This window comes from Balaenoptera physalus (assembly GCF_965194825.1).
Source record: "Balaenoptera physalus genome assembly, chromosome: 17".
In the NCBI taxonomy this organism is placed as follows: domain Eukaryota; kingdom Metazoa; phylum Chordata; class Mammalia; order Artiodactyla; family Balaenopteridae; genus Balaenoptera; species Balaenoptera physalus.
In genome coordinates, this window is record NC_138895.1 from 21,603,838 (window position 1) to 21,616,302 (window position 12,465).

The following is a 12,465-nucleotide window of genomic DNA, read 5'->3' on the forward strand; positions in this document are numbered from 1 at the left end:
ATGAAGAAGAGAAAAGTCAGCAAGATGGTATTAATGTGGTTTCTATATGCTGTAAATGGCTATTGTAAGCTTTATTGGAATGGAATAGCCAAAGGGCATTTTAAGAACAGAATTTGTTACTGAAGTTGTTTCTGAAGTTGTTTACAATTATAATGTAAACTCCTCTTCTTTGTTCCCCCATGCTCCTGGATACTCTTAATGGTTCTTGTTTTATTGGGGAATAAAGAGTAGGACTGGATTTCACAATGACAAACATATATACAAGGATTCCTGCGGTGGTGTTTATAGATGATATGAGAGAATCCGAGTCCACTTTTTCCCATTAAATAATTCTCAGAAAACTTGCATGAAGCCGTTTATGTCCAGGGCACTTAGGTTGGAATTTCCAGACAAACTTATATGTATTCTGTGAATTCCAATCACTCTATCCATATTAAAGAATAAATCTTAGAGTACAAGAATTAAGGTTTTACATTTTTCTTGGAACAAGAGCTAACTTACATTTATATATAGGTTACACCTTTGTTAATATATAGCTTCGTTAGTCGGTAATGCATCCAATGGTAAACAAGTTCTTCTAAGACATGATCAATGTTAATATTCAAACAATAATTTTGAAAGAAGAGAAACTTCACTACAGTTTGTTTTTATTATTTATCATAACCATTCCTTATCCATAATCATTCGACATTTTACTGTTGCCTAAACCCAAGAAATCCAAGAAATCTAAAACAAGCACACTAATTAATCACTCATCTCCCTTGTAAATGGGTTTCCCCTACTCTGGTTTTCACAAACAAAGCAAAAGGGGAGAGGTTCTTAAACCTTGTATTCCTCTTCAACTCATCTATATACACATTTAGTCATTAAATGTCACTGTATTATCCAACTCCTACCTTCATGACTACAATGGTTGGGTGCACTAGAAATATTTTCCCCAGTCTTTGACTTTTCAAATGGAATTTTTATTTTACTCCCTACCTCTACCACATTCCTCTCCCCATACACATGCAATACACACACACGCGCGCGCGCACACACACACACAGTGTCACTTACTACTAAAGTCTTACTTATTTTCAAATTTAACTTATCTTACTTATATTTCAAATTTTACTTATCCTTGCAGTCTCCCTTTAATGTTTTCCTCATGTAAATTTCCTGTATGTCATGAATTAATAAGAAATGGAAATCAGGTCTTACACTTCCCTAAGGGTCACTCAAGGCTCAAAAGATTCTCTTATTTTTACTGACTCTTCTACTTGTGCCCAACATTCTTTATTGTACAGTTAGCTGGGTGAAACACAGGTGTTATGTGTAATGTTAGATAATAAAAATACAACGTATTTGAAGGTGTCTGAATTTAATCTATAACTTGAAAACTTTGTTAAGAAAATAATTATTAAATTTCAGATCAGATATTCAAAGCATAGAAAATGCAAAAATGTAATGAACTTGTAAAATTAAAGTTGTTTTTCAGACATTGAAACTGTGCTTATATCAGTTTTCTATCCTTTGAATTAATTTTTTTATAACAGGACTATGCAATTTTCAACACGATAATATGGCTCTTGACTGCCTTTAATGAAAGAGTTTGCTGTTGGAATAGAGAGAAGGGGAGCAGAATTAAACAGCTCCATGACATCTATACCAAGAAATAGAGAAGAAAATAGTCAATTTTAAGCCAGAACTGAAAGCCTTGTTATAAATTCTCAGAATGAACAAGATGTACTTTCAAATAAGGTGACTACTACTTCAATGTCCTGACATTCTCTGAGTCATGATTTATTACTTTAAGGCTTTTTGTGAAATTTCTGAGCTGATTTCACAGAAGTAGACTTTTGTCTTTTCATTTTGTGACCTTGCAGATCTCTTATAAAATGGACGTAATTCATAAGCCAAAAATAGAAGAAACTGATAATGAAAATGGGGATGTCTTCATCTACACATGCAAGTCCATAAATTTAAGAACTTTTTCTTGTGTCACATCTACTACTGTCAATTTAAATAACCCACTTATTTGTATTAACTAGGTTTATATGGCCATAAGTTAATATGATGAAAGTTAGAATAAACTAGTTCACTAAATACAGTTTTAATCTTTTAAAACATATATAAGAAACTGTTTTTAGAAAAATAATGTCTTCTTGTACATATTTTGCCTGCAATTATTAAGCCTAATACTTTTTAAATATCATGGAGATGTCCATGCTTGTTATAGCTATAATTTTCTTTACGTTGTTTATATTCTCAAACTGTGTGACTAAAAATGCATTACATAAAGGGAGATCCTAAAATGGTTACCTCCCTAGGGATTTTACCTGTGGTATGGATAAAACTGACATTTGATTGTCCTTTCAGTTTTTTGAACTAGAGTCATTGCTTTGAGACATGCATTTGGAGAATATCAAATGTTGGCAGAAACATGTCTAAAGTACGGGGTGGGATTGTCACTGCTACCCTGTTAACTTAATCTGACTGGGGCCTTGTATATATTCAGTCAGCCTATAAACCACTTTACTAGCATTAGGATCAAACAAGTAGAGATGTTATTCTCTGTCTTTGTCACACAATTCTTCTGGGTGATTTTTAAGAACTTGTTCCAAAAGAGGGCATATCAAAAAGTTTTGGGAGGCACCAAAAAATAAAAATCACAATTTGTTACAAGTGACTAACACTTCAGATGTCTCTAGGTTAATTAGGAGCAGTGGACAATTTCATCACCTAGGATTAATTTAACAATATCTGAAGAAGATTTTGGTTGTCGCAACTGGGGAATTTCTACCGGCATTTTGTGGACAGAAGCCAGGGGTTCTGCTAAACATTCACAAGGCACCAGACTGCCCCCACAACAAGGAATTATCCTGCCCAAATGTCAGTCGTGTGAGGTGAAAAAACCCTGATCTAGAGAAATACCTTTCAATCAGAGGGAAATTATCTATCTTCTAGGAGAAGGTAGGCCAATTTTGATATCCGTGTTCACATTCTCAGTACAATTAAAAACATATTCTTATCATTTGTTGATAAGAGTCCTACACATATGAACTTGGTGACAAATGAGTGACAACCACAATTACAGATTCTTTTCATATCTTAGGAGTTGTGTATCAGTGTGGAGGCTTTCAGCTGCAAGTAACAGAATTCCTCATTCAAACTGTATTCAGCAGTAGAGAAGTTTGGTATTCTACATAACAGGAAGTCTAGTGGTAGTATGGCTCCAGAGTTAGTTTATTTAGTCACATCAGAGGCTAACATTGTTTTTCCTTTCTCTGTGGTCTGTCATCCACAATGTTAAAGCATTCTGGGGCTAGTTTCCCTCCAATCATGAAATACATGATTTTTCTCTTAGCCTGACTCATCCAACTTAGGTCACTTGTCCATGCCTAGACCAAAGATATTTGCTGAAGGAATGTCATGAGTAGGTTGGCATAGATTAGGAAGGAAACACACCTGGAGCTTGTGAAGGGGACAGACTTCCATTGCAAAATTGTGATGTTGGTAGGACGAAGTAAGATGGGAATGAATCATCAGTTAATTTAACAACAATAGTTAGATATGGCAGAGAGTAGGAAGATAGGATATATAATAGATGTTTTAAACTTGAAATTTCTATAAATAAGTCTAAATTCCTCCCCAACCCAGTCCACTACTTCATTAGAAACCCCATAAGTCACTCTAATCAATATTTCCCATTTTAGTACATACCAACACCCATTTCCTTTTCCAGAAAATTAGGAGTAATCTTTGATATTTCAGTAGCCCCAACATTGCACAGCAATTTCCAGGAATTCTATTAAATAGATTTATTATTCATCTTCTCATACCTCCTTCTCTCCAAATCTACTGATTTTGTCCTCCTTTAAGCCACCTGATCTCTTGATGGGCTGCAATTCCAGATAGAGAGAACTACTGACAAAGGGACTCTGAATTTGGACTGAGCTTGATATACCTGAAGGATGGAATGAAAGGCAGCACTCCTGAAAATAATGAATTTTCCACTACAGATCTTAACACAAAGTGGCTCCCTTTTTGTCACTCTAATCTCAGTGGAAACATTACCCCCTCTTAGAAAACTTCTCTGAAAACTCAACCTAAAATAACCCTTGCTCCAGAAGATCTCTGTCTCTTAGTTGTCTTATTTCTCAGAGCCTTATTACTCTTTAAAATTGTCTTTCTTGTTTTACTTGTAAATTTTTCTCTGTCTCACAGGAATAGAAGGCACATGAGAGTCTAGACCTTCTGTATTGTGCATACTACTGAATTGACTATCTAGACTAGTGCCAAGATCTGGTAGGTGCTCAAATATCTATGGGTTGCATGAATAAATACCAATGACTATTCCGGAATTATTTAGCGGAAACTGTTACCTTTCTAAAACATTTCTGTCACTTCTGTTCCATGTGTCCATCCATTCAGATATACATGAATATTTTGGAAAAGGAAAAGACAGAAGTAATAAAGTACTTATTGTGATTTGGTTTTCAACCCTATGATCTTTAAGCCCTAGTCCACAAAGATTATTTAAAGTTTACCTGCCTCATTCTCTCACCAGAAACAGTGTTTTCATGACACATCAAGCAAGAAAACTTAAGAGCCGTGGATATGGGTATGCCTGGACCTGATCCGTGGCCTGGGTGTAGCTCACAGGTGGAGTGCACCTGAGGGGATGCAAGAAATACATCCCAAATGTGTGTTCTTGACTGACAGGTTTAGGAAAACACACAGATTTATCCGAATAGTCAGATCTAAAGAGGACCAGGACAATCAAAGTAGCAAAACTCAAATCTGAAGTTTCTAAAAACCAAATGACTAAAAAGGGATAGTAGTTTCAGGAGAAACTGAAGGTGAAGACTCGGTAGAGACGCAGGAAAAAAAGGTGGATATTACAGAGAGTCTGTATCTCTACCCAAATGAGTTTGAAATGAATTTAATAAGACGCATGTAGAGAAATGATGACGTTCAATTGACTTAGTCCCCCTATCTCTCTGAATGAGCAATTTTCTATCAATGGGTAATTTACTCAACAGGACCAAAGAGTCCTTTTGTGTGGGTTGCAATAGTTATGAGCCAAAATGAGTTTGTTTTTAGGATCACAAGCTACAAATATCTTATAATTCTGAAGTTGTAAAAGGATGTTTCCTCACCATATGTGGAAAATGTTCTGAAGAATGAAATCATTGCATAGGAAATCAAATTATAAATTAAAGCAAATATCTCTGAAGATGAGAGAGATTGAGAGAGATGCCTGATGAACCAAAAGCTAAGTCTATAGTCAAACATTGTACTTTACAACCACATATCTGCCCTCACTTTTTGTTGTTGTTAAATTAAGTTTAGTTATAAATTGTCACTTCTTATGAGTTTGTATTGTTTAGTATATAACAATCTTGCAGCGTTAGAATTCTAGTTTTGCAGAGCAGTGGTAAAATATTTCAGTGTTTTCTATATAGTTTATTGTTATTCTCATAATGTTCAGACTGAGACAATTAGAATTATTGTGTTCTTTTACTAAAAATATGTTTTCTAAAATGGATTTAAGAAGCTTTCATTTATCTTCTCATTCCTGTGAAAATATTTAGGGGCCAATTTATTTGTATTCATAGCACTCATTAAGTTATCAAAAGATTTTTTTCTTCTTTTATCTGAATGTTTATTTTTGATTTACTGATATTAATACTTTCATTGGTTCAATAAAACATTTATCTTATTTATCTATTTTTTCTCAGAATATGTATAATTGCTGATGTATTTCTAGTTATTTTTAAAGGACATGCTAAGCAAAGGATCTGGTGTTCTGGGACACTGTAATTGCCTGTTCTGATTTCACTTGAAAGTTTTATTGAAGTCAAGTTCTTAGAAATCTCTTTCATAAGGTAAAGATCAAATTGATTTTTCTATATATTTTCAGATGTGATCATTCAATTGCAGTCCATTCATGACTGTTTGGTGTCTACTTTTGTGTGGTTTTTATGGTACTGACTCACCTGTTCTGCTGTCTAGAGGAGAAGAACAGATGAAAACATGCTCATTCACCTAAAGGTCACATTCATGGTACATTTTTTCTGTTCTTGAACAAATATCTTAATGCAAAAAATTTTTTTCATTGAACAGTAAACTGTCTTGGTCTCACTTTCATTTGTGACACATAGGCTGGAAAAGTATAGTTAAGGGCCAGACAGTTTCAGAAGTGCTTACTTTGGTCCATGTCTCATTGATACTCAGATACAGGCTAAATGAGCCCCAAACATGTCTGGTTCTGTAACTTTGAAGTGGTTTGATTATGTCAGCATTGAATAAGGTATTACACACCCATACTCAGCTAAATTTTTCTTTTCTTCATAATGAAGTTTTCAGGACATGTGCAATCAGCTGATAACTTGTTGATATGTGCTGTTTGCAAACATTTTAGTCTGATAATACATTAACATTTTTAAAGTAAAAATTATGAACATTATAATTACGAGGAACCTCAGTTCCAGACATTCTAATGGAAATAAATAGTCTACTATATTGTTACATTGTTGACTTATTTCCTTTTAGTGACCATTCTAAAATCTTCAAAGATTTTAGCAAGCTGTAGACAGGCTTCTTTTTATTCTAACTCAGAGGCTGGCATATTATGATCCATAAATGCAGTCTATTGCTTGTCTTGGAAATAAAATTTATTGGAATGGATTCATGCCCATTTATCTATGGAAGTTAAGTAACTACAATGGTGGAGCTGAGTAACTGTGAAAGAGACTCTATGACCAATGAAGCCCCAAATATTTACTCTTTGGCCCTTGATGTTATTCTTTAAGAAAACCTGAAGCATATTTTTTAACATCTTTATTGGAGTATAATTGTTTTACAATGGTGTGTTAGTTTCTGCTTTATAGCAAAGTGAATCAGCTATACATATACATATATCCCCATATCTCCTCCCTCTAAGTTACACTCCAGTTCTTTCATATTACCTGTTTCTCATAATTAATTTCAGGTGAAATTTAACCTTATTATTTTTTCTCTTCCAAAATATGTCATCAAATTGTACTTTTTTTACCTGCATATCACTGCTTCACCCAGAACCAACTCCAAAATAGTTAAAATAAGATACTCATATGCATTGAGAATTTTACTTGAAAATCTAACCTATGGTACAGAGTTTGAAACTCATGATAAGATTTATGTTTTTCTTTTCATAGAAAAAGGAAGCTGAATGATATATGTATTAAATAGAATAATGATTTTTTTTCTTATTTGATAAATAAAATTGAGACAATTCACAAATAAACATAATTATTCATGTTGGTTTATGTTGATATATTAATGCAGTCTCTAAAAATATCATACTATTATCATGATACTATTATTTATTTGTTCTGTACAGAGTTATTTTATGCTAGAATTGTCAAAATGGAGGTCTATGGCAATTAGGTGATAAACAGGGTTTTAGTCTATATACTGCTCCCAAGAAACAGAACCACTCTGTGGTTATTTCCTCAATTCTTAAGCAGTAAATGGAATAGACATTCTCAGCCATAGGCAGAATTCCCACATTGACTTCCCATGCCTTAAGGCCTATTATTCTGGAAAGAACTAAGTAGAAGTATAGTACTCCTATAGCAATATTGCTGACCTGGAGGAATTGTAGAAATGAGGTGGGGGAGGAATGATTTTAACTACTATTCCCAATTACTTGCCATGATTAACCTGTAAAGAAAGTGGGTGTATCTTGGAGAATACTTGTGGATGTCTTCAAACTTAATTAGGAAGTGATTCATTTGCCACTGAAGTTCCAGAAATGATATATTTAATGGAGTAGGACAATACAACTTTAGCGACTGATGTACAGTTATTGATCTGACAGTTGCTTCTTTTCCTCTATATCTATTTTAAAAAATTGCCAGAAGCAATTTGCTTTTACCTAACAGAGTCAACAGTATATTTTTATGGTATTGACTCAGGATTGTTTCTCCTCTCCTGCTTTCTGCCATAAATCAGTCTGAAGAAATCTTAACTGCTTTGACATCCCTCAGTGTCACACTATTTCAATATATTGATTGTATCATGATGATTAGATCTTTTGAATAGGAAGTGGCAAGTAACTTGGATGCCTTAGCAAGACACTTCTTTGCCTGAAGGTAAGACATAAATTCTATGAATGTTCAGAAGCCTGGCATCTCACCAAAGTTTTGAGGAGCTTATTTGTCTAGAGCATATTTGCAACAAAGTAAATAAAAATGTTATTTACATTACATTCTCTACTATTAAGTTCCAGGCCCAATACTTGAACAGCCTCTGAATATTGAGGAGAACATATGTCATTGTTGAGGTGTTGCTATGACCCATTCACCGAGTAGTCCATAAAACTGCCAGAGCAATGGATCCACGTTATCCTCCAAGCTGCTCTACCAAATGCCTTGAGACCCTGAAGATCCAATAATATTCCTTGAGTCTGTGGCAAGTAAAGATGTTTTATACAGCATCTGGAATGCCACAATTAGACAATAATGTTATCTATCCCTAGGGATTTGGAGCAACGTCAGGCACTCATTTACAGAAAACTAAATCAACTCTTTACTTGTTAACTGGTCTTGGTACAGACTGAACATCTGACACTAGGCTGTCAAGTGATAATACATTCTGAATTCCCATTATGGATCAGGTATTATCACTTTAATATTATATTATACTTTATATTATATATAAGCGCACACATCTTTCAGGACTTTATTTACTATTTCTGAATGACAGTTCGCTCCTGCACGTGTGTGTGTATGTGTGTGTGTGTGCACATACATGCATAAGACATCTATCTGGCACAGTTCTGAAAGGCAAAAGTGATTTGCTTGAGCAGGTGCCTCATATACCTGCAATATTTATTCCTCTTGCAGCACTTCCTCTCCCTCAATCCATACTTATATTCTCATGAGGAGTTCCCCATGACCAAATAAAGGAGAAGGAAAAAATTCAGGCCTGATTTACAGATAGTTCTGTAAAATACGTTGGTGTCATTGGAAGGAAACTATTGTAGTATTATATTCCCAATATGGTATGTTTCTGAAAGACATCAATGAAGGAATACCCTCCCTGTAGGAATAAGTTAATTAAGTACATTTACTTGTTTACTTGGTAGCCTTAGAAATTACTAGAAGTATTAATCTTCACTGATTTGTGAGTAGTGATTAATAGTTGATCTGATTTTTGTGAACTTAGAACAAAATTTTCAAAAAATGGTGGCAAGGAGATTGGAGCAGAGATGTGAGTGGACCACTTAATAGGCAGAGAGTGTGAAGACATTTATATCTGTGTGGAATTTCATTAAAGGGAATTTACTAAAAATTAGACTCTTAATAATCATATGAACAAGGTGATATATGGATATCAGTCAACCTCCTCTTCCCCAGACATCCTTATTTTCTCAAAGGGCTCATGAACAAAATGCCCATGACATAGAAATGAAGAACATACATGGTCTCAACAAAATGATTTTCCCCTGAACAAGATTAATCTACTTCATATTACTGTGGAGAGCCTACCTGCCAATGGCAGAGACCAATGCTGAGCCCTAAATATGACATGATACTATGGAGACACCAGCTAGCCATGTGCTGGACTGTTGATTACATCTGACCCCTTCCATTACAGCATGAGAAGCAATCAATTCTTCCTTGAGAGAATTACACATGTACTGGATATGTTTGCCTTCTTGGCTCACAATGCTTCTGGCATCATTACATCCATGGTCTTACTGCTTTATTCACCATCACATGAATAACAATTCTTCAGACCAATTAACCAATTTCATAGGAAACAAAAGTTGTAATTAGCTTATGCCCATGGAAATCACTGGTCTTAATTTCCATGAACCCCATCACCTACATGCTTACCTAATAAGACTTGATTGGTATCAGTTGTAAGGCAACACCCTGAAAGGATGGAATTCTATCTTATAGGTTACAGTCTATGATTTGAATCATTGACCTACATATGGTGATAGGTCAAGGTGGCAGACATGGCAATACGCTTCTCTCTGCTACATCTGTGAACAACTCATAACTTTTTTGTCTGAATTTCCCAAACTCTGCGTGTTTGAAGGTTCTAATTCCCAAGAGAGAAATGCTTCCACCAGAGTATGTAGCAATTGTTCCTCAGAGTATGAAGTTGAGACTGTCACTCAGCTGTTGTGGACTTCTCATGCCACTGAACCAACAGGTAAATAAAGGGTTAATGTACTAGGTGGGTTGATTGATTCTAATTGCCAAGTATAAATTCGTTTGTTGCTATACAATCCCAGTGGTGGTAGAAACACAAGAGACCCTCTGGGGCTCCTTTTTGTATTCCCATATCTAATAACGATCCATAGTAGTAGTAAGTAGATTAATCTTGTTCAGGGAAAATTCAATAGTGAGATAAAAACACAAATAATAAAAGAAGGATGACAGGCATTTCAGTCACTCCAGAAATGAAGGTTTGGATCAACTCAACAGGTAAAAACCCCAATGATTAGAGATGCTGGCTGAGGATGGAGGGAATGTGGAATGGATAATAAAAGAAGGAAGTTAGAAATATCAACTACAACTATATGACCAGTTATAGAATGAGGCATGAAGAAACTATTTTGTTAGATATATATTTTATATAATTATATGTTATTTTTTTGGTTATTTCATGAGTATAGGCTTGGCTTATTTATGTTAGAGAAGTATTAGGCAAAATTATGACTAAATTAGAGAACTAATTAATATCAGAAATAACAAGAGAGTATACTCCTATCTACAAAAAAAAAATAGTTACCTCTTGATAGGTAATAGCATAAAGTTGTTGTTATTTTCCCTATTTGTTAATAATATTCACTAGGAGGCTTCAGGGATGAGGAGGAGCATATTTTTAGCATAGTTAATACACACAAGCCTTACAATTTTTGATGGTTTCAATATCATCATTGCTAAAATTTGCCTTAAAAAGAATCTTTATATAAATGATTTTCTATATTTTTGTGTCCTGAATTTTTATACAGAGAAAATATATTAATAGGTATACTAATTTTGAATTATTATTATGATCTGTCATATTGAATTTTGAAAAATATTTGACTAAAACTTTGCCACAAATTACAAGGAGGAATATGACTTCCAGCTTTAATAGTTTTTACTTTCTAGAACACACCTTAATGATAAACTTTTAGAAATAGCTTATTTACTATGTCTCCAACATAGTTTAATATGAAAATTAACATATTTATAAAGATTCAAAATAAATCTTGTGATTTGAACTTATGTAGTTCCATTGTGCACTTGAAGTGTCAGCTGCACAACTTTCTAAAGCTTTGACTTTCAAAGTATGGTAGGCAGACCAGTAGTCTTGACATCACCTGGGAGCTTGTGAGAAATGGACAACCTCATGGCCGATCTTAGACTTACTGAATCAGTCAGCATTTTAACAAGCTCACCAGGCATCTTTGTTGTCTGTTACTGCATAAGAACCACCCCAAAATTGGTTGGAATAATAATGTATTGAAAGCAGAGGCTCAAACAGCTATTTGCACACTGATGTTTATAGTAGCATTATCTACGATACCTAAACAGTGAAAAAAAACAAACAAACAAACCAAATATCATCAATGGATAAATAAAATGTGTCAATTAGAAAAATAGAATTTTAGTCAGCTTTTAAAGGGAATGAAATTCTCATATATAATCAACAACATGGATGAACCTTGAAGACATTATAAGTGAATTAAGCCAAAATCAAAAGAAAAAATATTGCATCATTCCACATATTTGAGGTACCTAGAATTCATAGATAAAAAAAGTAGGAGAGTGACTACAGTGCCTCTGGAGACGGAAGGGAGAGTTATTGTTTAATGGGTACAGAGTTTCAGTTTGGGATGATGAAAATCTTCTGGAAATGGATGGTGGTGGTAACTATACACAATGTAAATGTACTTAGTGTCACAGAACTGTACACTAAAAATGGTTAAAATGGTAAATTTTAGGATATGTATAGTTTACTACAGTAAAAAAAACTACTGAATTCATTCTTCAAATTACAATCTATATTAATATTTTATATGTATGAAGGAAACAAGAGATTCTAGCATTGAGATGAAAAAGGCCAAAATGAAAAATTATTCATTAGATTCAGCACTTAAAGAATCCTTTTTAAGTTGGGAAAACAAAAACAAAACAAAATATTGTAGAATCATAAAAATTATCAAAGTTCATTAATTTCAGCATATTTCTTGTGTTTTGTTCCTGCTGATAAAAAGCATGGATGAGTAATATTATTGTGGAACGAAGCATTCTTGTATTCTGCTGCCAAAGAAAATCCAAAATAAATAGTATGGACTAGGAGAGATGATATCAATGTATAAAACTTTCTGAAACTGGAAGAAAAGTCTAACAACTGTGGTATTAAATTGGTGGGCATGAAGCTGTTTCTAAATATAATCTTCTAAATATAACCTTCTGTCTGTAGTCT